The sequence below is a fragment of the Saccopteryx leptura genome, chromosome 2 (assembly GCF_036850995.1).
Source record: "Saccopteryx leptura isolate mSacLep1 chromosome 2, mSacLep1_pri_phased_curated, whole genome shotgun sequence".
In the NCBI taxonomy this organism is placed as follows: Eukaryota; Metazoa; Chordata; class Mammalia; order Chiroptera; family Emballonuridae; genus Saccopteryx; species Saccopteryx leptura.
The window spans coordinates 167,924,190-167,938,662 of NC_089504.1; the positions used below are offsets into that span (position 1 = coordinate 167,924,190).

At 42.0% G+C, this 14,473-nt stretch overlaps 1 protein-coding gene across 4 annotated transcripts in view; it reads left to right on the plus strand.

Annotated features, from left to right (window-relative positions):
- Positions 1-14,473, plus strand: part of MTUS2 (microtubule associated scaffold protein 2) — a 771,916-nt gene that overhangs the window by 338,227 nt on the left and 419,216 nt on the right. The gene's annotated exons all lie outside the window — the stretch shown is intronic.

Sequence of the window (14,473 nt, forward strand, 5' to 3'; positions counted from 1 at the left end):
GGTAAGCAGTTTCTAAGAGGTCCCTTGCTCACTTGGTTTCCGGAACATGCTGTGGCTCCGACCTACTTTCCCATTGGATTTGTTTTAGGAATACCATTGTAGTTAGGGACTGCATCACGCACAGGAGCGGTCTCAAAATCAGAAATGTGAACATAATAAGGAACTATTTGCAAACATATAACTTGTATTTTTAGATATGCATATCCATAACAGTCTGAAGATTTTAAAATACAGAACCAACTCCTTGTCATTTTAGTAGTAAAATTTCCAATGGCATATTTCTCTTTTTAGAGGAAGCATGAAGGAAAAATATCTCATAGTATATCTTTCTAAGGAAAAAGTGAAGGTTTTGAATCCTTAAAAAGGAAAAAGTGAAGGTTTTGAATCCTTAAAAAGGAAAAAGTTAACATCAAGGTGAATTGAGCTAGGTCCCCATGGTATCAGCTTTTGCTAAGGGAGAGCTGACAGGTGTGGACAGAAGAACGCCAGGTGTGTTAGGACATTTCTAGTCATGTCTGCTTCAAAGAACACTAGAGAGGCCCCCCGTGAGCCTCCAGGGTTATATGCCAGAAAAAAATAACTCCTAAAGGCTTCATATTAAAAGCAATATTTAATACTGCTATTCAGAATTTTTTATTTAAAAAAATAGTATGTTAGGTTTATTTTTAATTACTTGCCATTTAACTGTATCTAAATTTGTACTTCACCAGAAAATCACAGAAAAACTTTGTATGTATTTTAATTGATATCTTAGTACCATTAACCATTATTCTGAAAGCTGTTGTTACATTTAATATCAAGAAAAATTTTGTTTCTGTTCTTTAGTGGAGAGATGATGCTTTAGTGACAAGGATTATGTAAAATATGAAGCTCTTAAAAGACCAGAATGTCCTTCAATGATATCCTAGGAACAGAGCTATGTTGGTTTAGCTCATAGAAACAGCTAACATGGTATCAGTTGGTTTCTTTTTCTTCTTGGAATGTGATTCTTTCCTCAGACACTACCCTCCCATTGTATATATTCATTTTAGGAATACCTGTAATTGGAGGTTGCACCTGACACAGAAGGTCTCGCAAGATCTGAAACATGATTATCAAAAGGAACTATGTGTAAATGTGCAACTCATATTTTTAGATACTCATGTACCTGTAAACAGTAGGAACCGTGTCCATGGTAACTGTGGAATGATATATTTGGGACCCGTTTAAGTAACTCATTGTAAAGTCTTTAGTGTTTCCTGGCTTGGCTGTGACACTTCTGTGCTGTATTCATGACTTCTGAGGGGCAGATGATGAGGGAAGGCCCCGGACACCCGAGACATGGGTCCAGTGGGTCTGTGCAGAATCCATCCCCTGCCTGGGCTCGGGCTCTGTGCCCTCAGTGCTGCCCCACTGGGCAAAGGCTTCCTATGTCAGGGGCCCTTCCATCTCTTTCTACCTTTTCCACAAGGTTTGGCAAGTGGAGCAGACACAGGGAGGTGGATTATATTTGGAGGTCCTTTGCACCCAAAGATGTGTTAGTGTCCATTCACTCGCTGAGCCAATGGAAATCAGAGTGGCTCTTGGGTCCTGGCTCGGCTCTGTTTGCTTCTTACAGAAGCCACACAGGGTGAAGACACATGTGTGACTTAAAGCCTTTTCTTTCTATTAGTGAAGCAATTTAGGGCTGGAGTTGCCTGGAGAGGCCCCTCAGGCCCAGCCCACATTACCCCTCCACCCCCTGGTGTCATCAGCTAGGGCTGTGAGTGTGTGAGCTCTGAGTGGTGGAGAGTGGCATCCGGTGAAGAAGCTGGCTCTGGGCTGCTCACCAGGTGAGTTCCTGCTGCGTCTCCCACTAGTGGCTCAGGTCCGCGGGTGAGCACGGAAGCTTTGTTGTCACTGTGCTGTGGGGGGCTGTCCTCACACCCCCCTGCGCTCCTTGGTGGTTCACCATGTGAGGCTATGAGGCAGGCCCTTGTAGCGCTTCAAATAAAATTTGAAATTATACTAGTTTGCCTTGGCCAACAGAGGTTGCCAGTTTGATTCCCCCATCAGGGCACATATAGGAATGGATTGATGTTTCTGTCTCTCTCTCTCAAATCAATAAAATAAACATTTTAAAAATCAAATCAAAACTACAGTAGTTAGTAACCCACAGCTTTTTTAAGATTGAAATTGAACAGGGAAAGAAGTAATTCTCTAACTTGAAACTTAAATTTAAATTTGAAATCATAGTATTTGAGCAGGTCTGACTTAGAATGTAGCTCATAATCATTTTATAGTTTTCAGAGAAGAAAAGAAATCTTCCATATGTGCTTTTTTAGGCAACGGAAACTTAGAGAAAAACAATTACTATAGAATTTACTGAAGGTAACATACCATAGACTCAAGTATATCCAGCTGTCAAATTAATCAGTAGTTAGGTATAGACTTGATTTTCCTAGGGGATAAGTAGGTATAATTTAAAGTTAAAACTTTTGAGGGTGTTTGTGTGAAGTGGAGAGGAGGAAAACTTAGGATCTCATGAGTTAATCATTAATTAAAATATATCATGTTACCCAAGGATAGAATTATTTATGTAGAGGATCATATCTCGTTGTATATTCTGTATAGCACCTACCCCACAGTGTGCTCAGAAGCAGGAAGTATCAGAAAAGAATATGAAGGTGACATTTGCAGTTGTCCTTTCCAGTTTCTCCTCAGCTTCCTCTCTTTTTAAATACCATCATGTATTGGGCGAGCTAAGACCAGAAATTACAAGACAAACAATATGGAAGGAGAAATTTTCCCATTCCCTAAAAATAAGGTTTATTTTCCCCTTGTTTCTTCTTTTTGTGCAAGAAGTAGTAGAATGGGAAAGTAGGGATATAGCTGAGGCATTGTTGGACAGGGAGGCTGACATTTGTATAAATAACCATGATACAGGATGTATGTGCCCACATCCTTAAAAATGATATAAAGTAGAACAGAATTCATGAGTTGGGCTGGAAGGTTACTGTCTGATTAGGGTGATAGAAGACTTGTAAGCTGGGCAGTATTTTGTGAGGTAGAGACGGGCTCTAGGAGATCTTTGGTGGACGGGAGGGGTACATCCAGAAAACCTGAATTTTTTTTTTAATTTTAATGGGGTGACATTGATCAACCAGGGTACAGAGGTTCAGAGAAAACATCTCCAGGTTATTTTGACATTTGATTATGTTGCATACCCATCACCCAAAGTCAAATTGTTTTCCGTCACCTTCTATCTGGTTTTCTTTGTGCCAATACCATGCTGTTTTGATTATTGTTGCTCTATAATATAATTTGAAGAAAGGTATTGTAATGGCCCCAGCTTCGTTCTTTTTCCTTAGAATTGCTCTGGCTATTTGGGGGTTTTTATAGTTCTATATAAACCTCATGATTTTTTGTTCCATTTCTTTAAAAAATGACATTGGAATTTTGATGGGAATTGCATTAAATTTGTATATTACTTTGTGTAATATAGTCATTTTGACTATATTTATTCTTCCTATCCAAGAACAAGGAATATTTTTCCATTTCATTGTATCTTTTTCGATTTCCCTTAACAATGTTTTGTAGTTTTCATTATATAGGTCCTTTACATTTTTTGTTATGTTTATTCCTAGCTATTTTATTTTTTTGTTGTTGTTGCAACCATGAAGGGGATTATTTTTTTGAGCTCATTTTCTGATGTTTCATTGTCGGCATATAGGAAAGTTTGGTGCATATATTTTAAGAAGTGTTATGTCTTCTTGATTCAATGTCCCCTTATCATTATGAAATGACCATTTTTGTCTCTGATTACCTAGCCGTCTTGTAGTCAGCATTGTTAGATAGCGTATTGCTACACCTGCTTTTTGGGGGTATTTGCTTGGAGTATTGTTTTCCAACCTTTCACTTTGAATATGTTTTTATCCTTTTAGATGTGTTTCTTATACGCAGCATACAGTTGGACTTTCTTTTTTAATCCATTTTGCTACTCTGTGTCTTTTTATTGGTGAGTTCAATCCATTTACGTTTGGTGTAATTATTGACATTGAGGGTTTCCTATTGCCATTTTATATATTGCTTTCTGATAGTTTTGTATCTTGTTTGGTTCTTCTCTTTTATTTTTCTATCATTTGTTTTTGTTTGGTTGTAATCCATACTTTTTTTCTCTGTTACTTCTTTTTTTAAGCTATGTACTTCTATGTTGGTTTTTTCAGGGGTGGTTACCATTAAGTAATGGAAAGCACACATATCATGTTCATTGTAGTACAATTTTTGGAATGTAACACTCATAAAAAAAAGAATGGAAAATGGGCCCTGGCCGGTTGGCTCAGCGGTAGAGTGTCGGCCTGGCGTGCGGGGGACCCGGGTTCGATTCCTGGCCAGGGAACATAGGAGAGGCGCCCATTTGCTTCTCCACCCCCCCCCCTCCTTCCTCTCTGTCTCTCTCTTCCCCTCCCACAGCCGAGGCTCCATTGGAGCAAAGATGGCCTGGGTGCTGGGGATGGCTCCTTGGCCTCTGCCCCAGGTGCTAGAGTGGCTCTGGTCGTGGCAGAGCGATGCCCCGGAGGGGCAGAGCACCGCCCCCTGGTGGGCAGAGCGTCGCCCCTGGTGGGCATGCTGGGTGGATCCCGGTCGGGCACATGCGGGAGTCTGTCTGACTATCTCTCCCCGTTTCCAGCTTCGGAAAAATACAAAAAAAAAAAAAAGAATGGAAAATGTAATGCCTATGGATAATAAAGTTCAAAATAAAAAGAAAAGAATAAAATGAAAAGAGGATAAAATGACCAAGGTGGAAGAGAAAAATAATAGTAAATACAAGAAAATAATGGACAAAGTTATAAAGACTGTAGATTTTTCCTGGTTTTGAGAGGTTATCTTATTCCTTTTCCTTTCTTTTCTCTCTTTTTGGCTGGTGGTGCTGTACCCCAGGTTCTGCCCCTGTGGTACTCTTAGACTGAGATTTGCAGTTGATATGTTGCTATGGCAATGGCATAAACTAAGCCTCAGTCCTGTAGGCAGGGCTTGTCAGTGTTTGCAGGTTCTGACAATGGGAGAGTCCGTTTTCCCTGAGCTTCTTCCTAAATCTCTCCTTCCTGAACCAGCAGCCTGGGAATCCAGCTGTGAAGTTGCCCCAGCCGCTGCCTGGAGAGTGAGAGGCTCTAAGAGCTGCCAAATCCCCCCTCTATCCCCACTCAAAGCAGGGTTCTAGGTAAGGCTTTGCCAGCCAGAGCCGCCAGCATAATCAGGCAGGGCTGAGAGCCGATTTCAGGTGTCTTTCTATGAGCCTCTGGGTCTGTCTAGCATGCCTCAGCACTCTGTGGGTCTACTCTCCCCAGGCTTTTTGCACTTTGTAACCTGTATTGGCTGGCAGGAAGATGCCCCAGTCACTGCCTGCAAAAGAAGAGGTCCTAAAAGCTGCCAAGTCCCTCCTCCAGGTTCATTCAAAGCACAGCTCTGTGTATGAAAGCTTTGTCAACAAGAGCCACCAGCTCAAGCAGGCAGAGGAGTGAGCTGATTTCTGGTTCTAGTTAAATTTACCTCAGTGCTCTGCGGGTCTGCTCTCCACAGGCTTCTCCCTTGTTGGGAAGTCTACAGCCCAGCCCGCCCAACTTCCACAGTGTTCTCTGAGGTCTGTCCCATGGGACTGTACTTTTTAACCTGTATCGGCTGGCTGGAAGTTGCCCCAGCCATTGCCTGCAGAGCAAGAGGCCCTGAGAACTATTAAGTCCCTTCTTCGGGTCCCCTTAAATCTCAGGCCTGAGAAAGAAGGCTTTGTCAGCCAGAGCCACCAGCGTAAACCCACCAGGCAGTGAGCAGACTGTGGATTAGGCTCCTTTCAGCACTCAGTGGAGACAGAGGCTGTCTGCATGCCTTTCCCCCCACCACTTTCACAGTTCTCTTTCCTAGGAATGTGCTTTGTTTGCCTGTATGGCTGGCGGAGGCGCAGTGCCTGTAGGAAAGCCGGCTCTCTGCGCACTTCCTGCACGCTGCCGTTGGGGGCACCGGGATTATACAGAGACTATGGTCACAGCCCATGCAGAGGGCCACTGCTGACAGTTTCCAACCCAGCCCCTCCACCCGGGAACATGGGCACCCACGCCCAAAGCACCAGGTGGATCCACTTGCACACTGCTTGTGCTTGCTGACCTGGAGACCGGGAGACCGGGAGTAAACAAGGCACCTTCTCGCCCACCTCTGCTGGGGTCTGCCGCTGGCGTTAGCTCCGTGTGGGCTGAGCCGTGGGCACACTCTCTTCTCGGCTTGAACGTCTCTGCCCTCGCCCAGCTTTTTCTATGCCCCCAGCCCTCCCTTCCTCTGTGTTCCTAGTGAAAGCAGCCCTTGCTCAGGTCAGTGAGGAAAATGGAATACTCTGTTCTCCGTCTTATTTCCTTCAGAGTGGATTATATATTTAGCCACCTTTTCACCCAATCATACCTTTGTTTGATATATGTGTATTTCAGATGCTCCTGTGATTGTTTTTCTGTCCCTAGTTGTTGAATTTGTTGAAATTTCAGGGAGAGGTTTTGGGAGCACCCCTCACAGCGCCATTTCTCTGATGTCACCTCTTTTTGTTTTTAACTTCCTAAATCTAAGAGGTAGATTTCTGGTGCAGCCGCCAGTTCATCAGAGCATTGCTTGTCTCCTGACCACTGAAGGCCATGGGTTTCGGCTCCCAAGATTTGTTCTTAGAACGCATCTATTTCAGTTCTTTGGTGTTCACTCTGGTCATCTTATCCACAGACTCCGCTCTTAGAATTTCAGATATGATGTTGAATCCATATTTCTGGCCCCAACCTCGCTCTAGAACTACTCACCTATCTTTCAAATGACCTTCCAAATCTCTTCAGCTGGGTGACTCAGGCTACCTCAAACTGAACATTTCCCCTTCAATGAATCTTTTATTATCTTTTACAAACCAATGCCTCCTCTCCAAGTTGCTCTATTTCTTCATAATATCTATGATCTCCTGGTTGCTGAGGCTGAACATTTTAGTCAGTCTTTTTTTTTTTTTTTTTTTTTTTTTGTATTTTACCGAAGCTGGAAACGGGGAGAGACAGTCAGACAGACTCCCGCATGCGCCCTACCAGGATCCACCCGGCACGCCCACCAGGGGCAACGCTCTGCCCCTCTGGGGCGTCGCTCCGTGGCGACCAGAGCCACTCTAGCACCTGGGGCAGAGGCCAAGGAGCCATCCCCAGCGCCCGGGCCATCTTCGCTCCAATGGAGCCCCAGCTGCGGGAGAGAGACAGAGAGGAAAGAGGGGCGGGGAGGGGTGGAGAAGCAAATACCCTGGCCGAGAATTCTCCCACGTGCCCTGGCAGGGAATCGAACCCAGGTCCCCCGCACGCCAGACCGACGCTCCACCACTGAGCCAACCGGCCAGGGCCCATTTTAGTCAGTTTTATCTGTTACCTTCCTTTGATATCTTTTGTATTCAGTAATCAAATCTGATCAGTTCTTTTCCCTCCCCCCTTCACCCTGTCCTCTTTCTCCTTTCCTCATTATCGTAGTACCTCTCACCTAAACTATTCCCTGTATGTCTCCACTTTTCTAATCTATAAGGCACTCGATCCTAGATTAGTTTCCCTTTGGCCCTGTGTGATTGCTTCATGGTGTCCCTGTCACTGCTTCTCCTTGCTGGGTGTTCCAGGTCCTCCATGACCAGCCCAGTTCTCTTTTCACTTTCTGTATGCATCATCCTCTCACATGTACACTCAACTAGCCAACCAGAGTTATTCCCATTTTTCTCTGAGGGATTTATGCTTTCCTACCTTAGAGTCTTGGTGTGAACCACTCATCTCTGCAATGCTGTCTCCTCCTCCAAAATCTCTCTATGGATTATGTCATTTTCAAGTGCAATTTAAATACCACTTCTTCCAAAATGCCTTCTTTTATCTTTGAACCTGAAATGATCTTTTCTCCGGGAACTTCGATGGCCCCTTGCTTTCCGCACTGTTGTGAAATCTCACATACCATCTCATTGCCATTATTGGTTCCCATGTCCTGTCTTCCCTATGGGTTGTGAGCTCTTGAGGATAGGAGCTACGTCTCAATTTTAGTGTCTCTCATACTATCCCACAGGGCCTTCATGGTGGTCAAATTTTAAGAGACATTCTCTCCCAATAGAAACAGTCTCTCTTCGGTGAATATGGAACAAGAGTAACCTGGGAGTAACCTGGACAGCTTTTGCAAGTATTTTGTGTTGGGAACACATTTTCACTTCATTAAGACATTCACAAGCCTTGGTAGTTGATGAAGTTTATTGTTGTGTTTTTCATAATTTTCTAGAGTCTCTGAAATGTTTCTTCCATTGATTGTGGTGTACCTACAGATAATTTATGCAACTCGAGCAGAAAAAATATAGGTCATGAGTGTATTTATATTCAGAGATAAATTATCATGTAGACAGGCCTCATAGTTTCAGAAATGTATAATAACCTTATATCTCCTTGCATATAATTAGCCATTTTAAAATAATTGGGCTACTGTTGGGGCTTTTATGAGAGTATTTCAAAGTTTCCAAATTAGGTATCTCAACCTGAAGAGATTAGATAGTCTCAGTAAATTCTAGAGTATTTATTTCTTGTTTTATTACTTAACATAAATAAGTAAATATATATATTTTTAAAATTATTAAATAGGATTTTGGATCTGGGGAAATAATATGAACTGGAAATCAGTAGCCTTTCTGGAAGGTTAATCAGTGAAAATTAAGGTTCATATGAAAGCCTTCTTGCAATGTTAACTTTAGCATTCATGCTCATGAGTATTATAAAATACACTTACATACATAACATGTTTGGCTTTCTGTATTGGACATGCATTCTAAATAAGATCAGAGTTGACAAGAAGTATTATTAATAATTTCTACCAAAACAGCCATTAATCTATTTCATGTTCCATTGGCAAAGAGAAAGTCATTTTTTATTCATGGAAAAAGAACTGGGAGGGACCTGTGAGGTCAGATTTCAGAGAAGCTACTGCCTATTTCAGACAAAGCCTCATTGGCATCTTTGTACATTCTCTTTCAAAGTACTCAGACAGCAATCATGCCTGTTCAGAGATGACATTAGAGTATAAATGTATTTTGTTTTGTTTTGTTTTTAAGAAAGTTGACCATTTATGGTTGTAAGTAAGATCAACTGTAGTTTGGAGGTAATGTTTTTTAAAGTATTTTTACTTTAAAAATATTTTTTTAGAAAAAAAATTTTTAAATATTGATTTATATTTTTTAGATATTTTTATCTAGTTGGACTGCCTCATTTTTCTTGGCTGTCTTGTTTTACAAAGATCAGATTGCCCATTTTGCCACCCCCTGTCCTAAACACTTCAGCCTCTCTTACTAGGTAAGAATGGAGCTCAGTGCTGGCAAGGTTGTGACCAGGACCCTCTGGTCCTTGGCTTGTGAAGTTAGAATCCGGTGGGGACATGAGAGTGCGCAAGTATGCAGGGGGTGTTTATTGTGATGGTGTCTGAAGACTACACAGCATTTGGTGGGCAGGTGGGGAAGGAGGAACATGAAGGGGAAACCTCTAACCTTCCTGATGGGGGTGTGCAAAGACTGCGTGACTCGTGGCTCCTCCCCCGGCTGTCTCAGCACTATAGCATTTTATCTTTGGATCTAATTATTCTCCACTGGTTTTAGGTAATGACAATGTTCTGGATTTGCTGTAAAATATCCAACCAAGAAATAAAACATATTAAAAAAACCCTAATAACAAAACAAAAATAGCAATGAGAAAAACATGATAAAAGATAAGTAAATTTTGGATAATCCTTGAAACTGGATGATAAAACTGTGAGAGTTCACTGTACCACTTACTTCACTTTTTTGTATGTTTGAAAGTTTCTAAAAAAAGAAGGTTAAAATCTCATCTTTTCTTTGTATTGGCTTCCATTTCTTGAGAGATGACATAGTATGGTGATGAGAGACGTGGTGTATGGCAATTGACCACCTGGCTTTGCATGCTGCCTCTGCGACTTACCAGCTTCATGACTCTGAGCAAGTTAATTCTTAAACTCTCTGTGCCTTTGCTTCTCCACTATAAAATAATAATTTTAATAAAAATAAATAAAGTGCAAAAGGCCACCATAGAATTGATGGGAATGTTAAGTGGAATTAATAAATGCAAAATGCTTACCCCAGAGCCTTGACCAATAATAATAGTAATGTTTCAATGGCCATTTCCACCCGTTGGCCAAGTGCACAAAGTTCTATGTTGAGAGGAATTTAAAAGCTCAGTTGGAGCAATGGCTGCAGAGAGTAACTGTGTCTGGCATGAGGTAAGGAGAGTGGCAGTGATGACAATATCTGAGCCAGGGAGATGACAGCCATTCCATTTCTAAAGTGGTATAGTCACCTCTCTTGTGTATGGTAGATAACTCTCTGAGCATTAAATGAAATTATGAAGCCTTGAGACAGGCAGTTCTAGAAGTTGATCAGTTGTTTTTCATGGGAATCTTACTTTTTGAGCTATCAGCTTGTGATTGTTTGGATATTTATAAAATACAGGCAAGGAAAGCTGTGTTTTGATTTATCCATCTAAAAGGGCTCTGCCATGTCCTTAGCATGTTATCTTTTAAGAAAATACATTCAGTTGGGTTCCCTTTAAATGAAAGATATTTATGCAAGGTGACTAATGCATACCACATTAATCTATGCTGATGGCATTTCAAACCTCTGCTCAGAATAGAAACTGAGAGTTGGGTCTGCTTTTATTTCTGTGCCTTTTCTAATGCCTGTAGAAAATAAATGGGAACGTTTGATTTTGTAGTGTATGAAGGGCTTCACGTAGCTTCTTGCTTTGCCAGAGTCTAATTCCATTGTACTGGGGTTTACTTTGTCAAGTATCTCAGTCCTATTTGGGTGGTGGGGGGGGGGGAGGAAGAGAAGGGTGAGAACAAAAAATAAACTTCTGATTCTCCCTGGAAATGAGGAAATCAAACACGTGTCACTGATGAGTTTAAATATCTATTTCCCTGGAATCTGTAATTATATAATTTAATTTATTTTTATAAAAAAAATTGAATCATTTTCACTGAATTATGCTGTGAATTTTTCCAATTATTTCCACACATTCACTTCTTGTTTCTTCTTTCTTTGCTTCCTTCACACACATTTACAAGGGAGAACATAGTCCTTCTGAGGACTAGTCATTGCCTGTAAGTAAAAATGTTCTTTTTATTGCTTAAATAGCACCTAGTTTATCCACCTCAACTCAAATATGTGGGGAAAACCATTAAAAATAACCCTGTCAACCTGGCCTGTGGTGGCGCAGTGGATAAAGCGTCTACCTGGAAATGCTGAGGTCGCCAGTTCAAAACCCTGGACTTGCCTGGTCAAGGCACATATGGGAGTTGATGCTTCCTGCTCCTCCCCCCTTCTCTCTCTCTGTCTCTCTCTCCTCTCTCTCCCTCTCTCTCTCCTCTCTAAAAAGGAATAAATAAAATTTAAAAAAAAATAACCTTGTCCTTCAAAAGTTTTATAAGTGCCAGATTCTGGCATGTTCTAGCTCACATAAGATCTCTAATGAAGAAAGGATACCTCAAACTATCGGAAAGTTGTTAAGATAAGAAATATGCCACACTTGCATGCATATTTTGCATCAAAATCAGCATTTATGGTAATAGAACTATTTGGGGGAAAGTCGGTTAACCTCACTGGTTTCAGATTTTTATTATACAGTTGGGAGAGATTGAATTCAATGAAGTAATGGCCACTTTGGGCTCTCAAAAGCTCGAGTCCTGTCATTTTATTCTATAAAAATTTTGGAGAATTTATGGTTCTTATGTAAATAATTATAAGTGTATTTGAGAAAAAGTTATTATGGTAATGGTGAGCAAAGTTGGAGAAGAGAGAGTGACAGAGAGAGTCTGGTTCTGCCAAATTTAGGAATACTTCCCTTCTGGCCAGACCTTCCTTTTGTTATTTTTTTCTGTCATATGAGATGGAAATTTCAGAATACTAATAGCTAGAGAGCAGCTCAAAGGTTTAATTGCTCTGCCTTTTCCCATAAAATAAGGAGCTTGGAGATTCTTAGAAGTCACTTTCTTGGCCTGACCTGTGGTGGCGCAGTGGATAAAGCATCGACCTGGAAATGCTGAGGTCGCTGGTTTGAAACCCTGGGCTTGTCTAGTCAAGGCACATATGGGAGTTGATGCTTCCAGCTCCTCCCCACCTTCTCTCTCTGTCTCTCTCTCCTCTCTAAAATGAATAAGTAAAATAAAATTAAAAATTAAAAAAAAAATCCTCAAGGGTTGTAACAGTTACAACTCTGTTTAAAAAAAAAAAAAGAAGTCACTTTCTTGCTACTGCACCTGCCTAATACTGAGCATCTTGGCTTTTTGGCCCAGGACTAGAGTAGAGATAGGTGGTGCAGACAGGAAAAGAGGCAGGGGAATGTTTTCATACCTTCTGTTACTTTTACTTAGCAGAAATGATAGGTCAGAGGTAACAGTCCTGTCACAGCTCCAATGTCACTTGGGACAACGGAGAAAGAATAGTAAAAAGCAATCAGTCACAACTTCTAACTCATACTAACTTCTTAAAAGAACTTTGACAAGAGGACACACTTTCTTGTGTCTGTGACATGCACACGCTGTCTTTTGGATAGGTTCATAAAGATCCCTGCAGTGTCTCCCTTCATGTGGAAGGCAGGGGTCACACATTGGCAATTCCTTTTGCTTTCAGTGAGAAGGACAATACATTTCATGGTGATGCCAAATAGTCCTTAATAGGCAACCATAACAGGCAGCAGTTGGGAGGAAAGTGTTCATAGGAGCCTGAAATAGGGATGGCAGTGGGGATGGAAAGAAGGCGCCAAATGTGACTGAGTCAGAACTGACAGGTTAAGAGCACCTGAGCAGGAGGTGGTGGTGGTGGGGTGACGGGAAGGACAAGAGTGTCACTCACAAAATGGTGGGCTCAGGAGGAGGAGTGGGTTTGAAGGGCTCTGTCATGTTGTTTGCAGAAACCTTTCACAGAAATACATCCAGCAGACTTATAGAAATACTGGACTAAAATGAAGGAGAGCAGCCATGGAAAATAAATGATGTTCGAAACTATGACTGGAAACTAGGGAAGTGCAACTAGGATGAGATTGGAAGGGGGATGTGGACAGATTCTGCAGGATATGTCTCTCTGGATCCAGAGTGGGGGGCACAGCCAGGGAAGGGGTGGTCAGCAAGAAGGGCGGAGCCAGCAAAGCCAGGAGGGGCGAGATTGCTGGAAAGGAGGTAGACAGAGCTCTCTGTGCTGCAGAGGTTAAGAGGGTCGGAAACCGAGAAAAACGGGTCTACAGACTGTGATTAGGACATCACTGGTAACTCTGAATCTAGCTTGAACAAAATGTCTGAGGGCAGAAATCAGGTTACGAGGGAGCACAGAGAGTGAAAATGGCGAACACCAATGAGTGTTGAGAACCTTGGTGAAGGAAAGACCCAGGGTAGCTGGGGAGAGGAGAAGGGTAAGCAGTGAAGGGGAGGCTGAAGGGAAGAAGAAAGCAAGTGAGGAGGGTGGGTAGGGCTCTTCCTGGAGCAGGCAAGAGGGGATGATATGAAATACCAGGTTAGGGGAGCCCTAAAGTCAGAGAGAACAGGATGAAGGGTGAGTAGAGAGAAATGTTGGGCAAAAGGAAAGCTCCAAGGAGATCACGTCAGGCAGTAGCTTCATTTGTCCTGGGGAATGGAAACGCAGGGTTTGGCAGAGCTAACGTAATGGCATTGAGATTTTGTAAAGTAAAAGGCATTTAATGCTTACCTGGAGCAAGGCAATCAGTCAGTGGGAGGTAAATGGGACTTGGGGAGCTCCATGCTGCTCGAGGCTGGAGAGCATGATTTCACACTGAACATCATCAGCCAAACCTGAGGACTGCCTCTAGTGAACATGGTAGAGCCCCTTCTCTCACTTATAGTCCCTATTGTTCTGTAAATTAGTGCAATTCTAATCCCAGAGCAAATATGGAATGTTTCTCAGGAATTTTGAGTCAACAACTATTTAGAAACAACTCCATGCATGCGGAGGTGCTGGTGACAAGGTATGGAGGGCCCGAGGCCCCACGGCCTGACCCGTCCCTGGCCTCCCTGCCTGCTGTACCAGCAGCGCCTATGGAATTCCGTGGAACACAGTTGGAAATCACTGCTTTTATAGCAAGTTAATCTAGTTGGCTAAAGACACAGAGACAGAATTCACTACTGTAGTCAAAAGAATAAAATTCTCTTCTAAAATTTGAATTCCTAATTGTTATTGCCAGAAAAGACATTTTTTCACTTACTAACTTAATAAGGCTCTTGCGTGTCTGTGAGCATCTCTGTGCAACAGAACTCTCTGTGAGAATGAAATATACTGTATCTGTGTGCTCTTGGTACTGTAGCCATTGTGGCCATTTAACAACTTAAATGTGGCTAGTGTAACTGAGGACTGAATTATAAATTTGGTTAATTGCAATGATTTTAAATAACCACATAGTCATAATACCTATTGGCTACATCATTGGACAACACA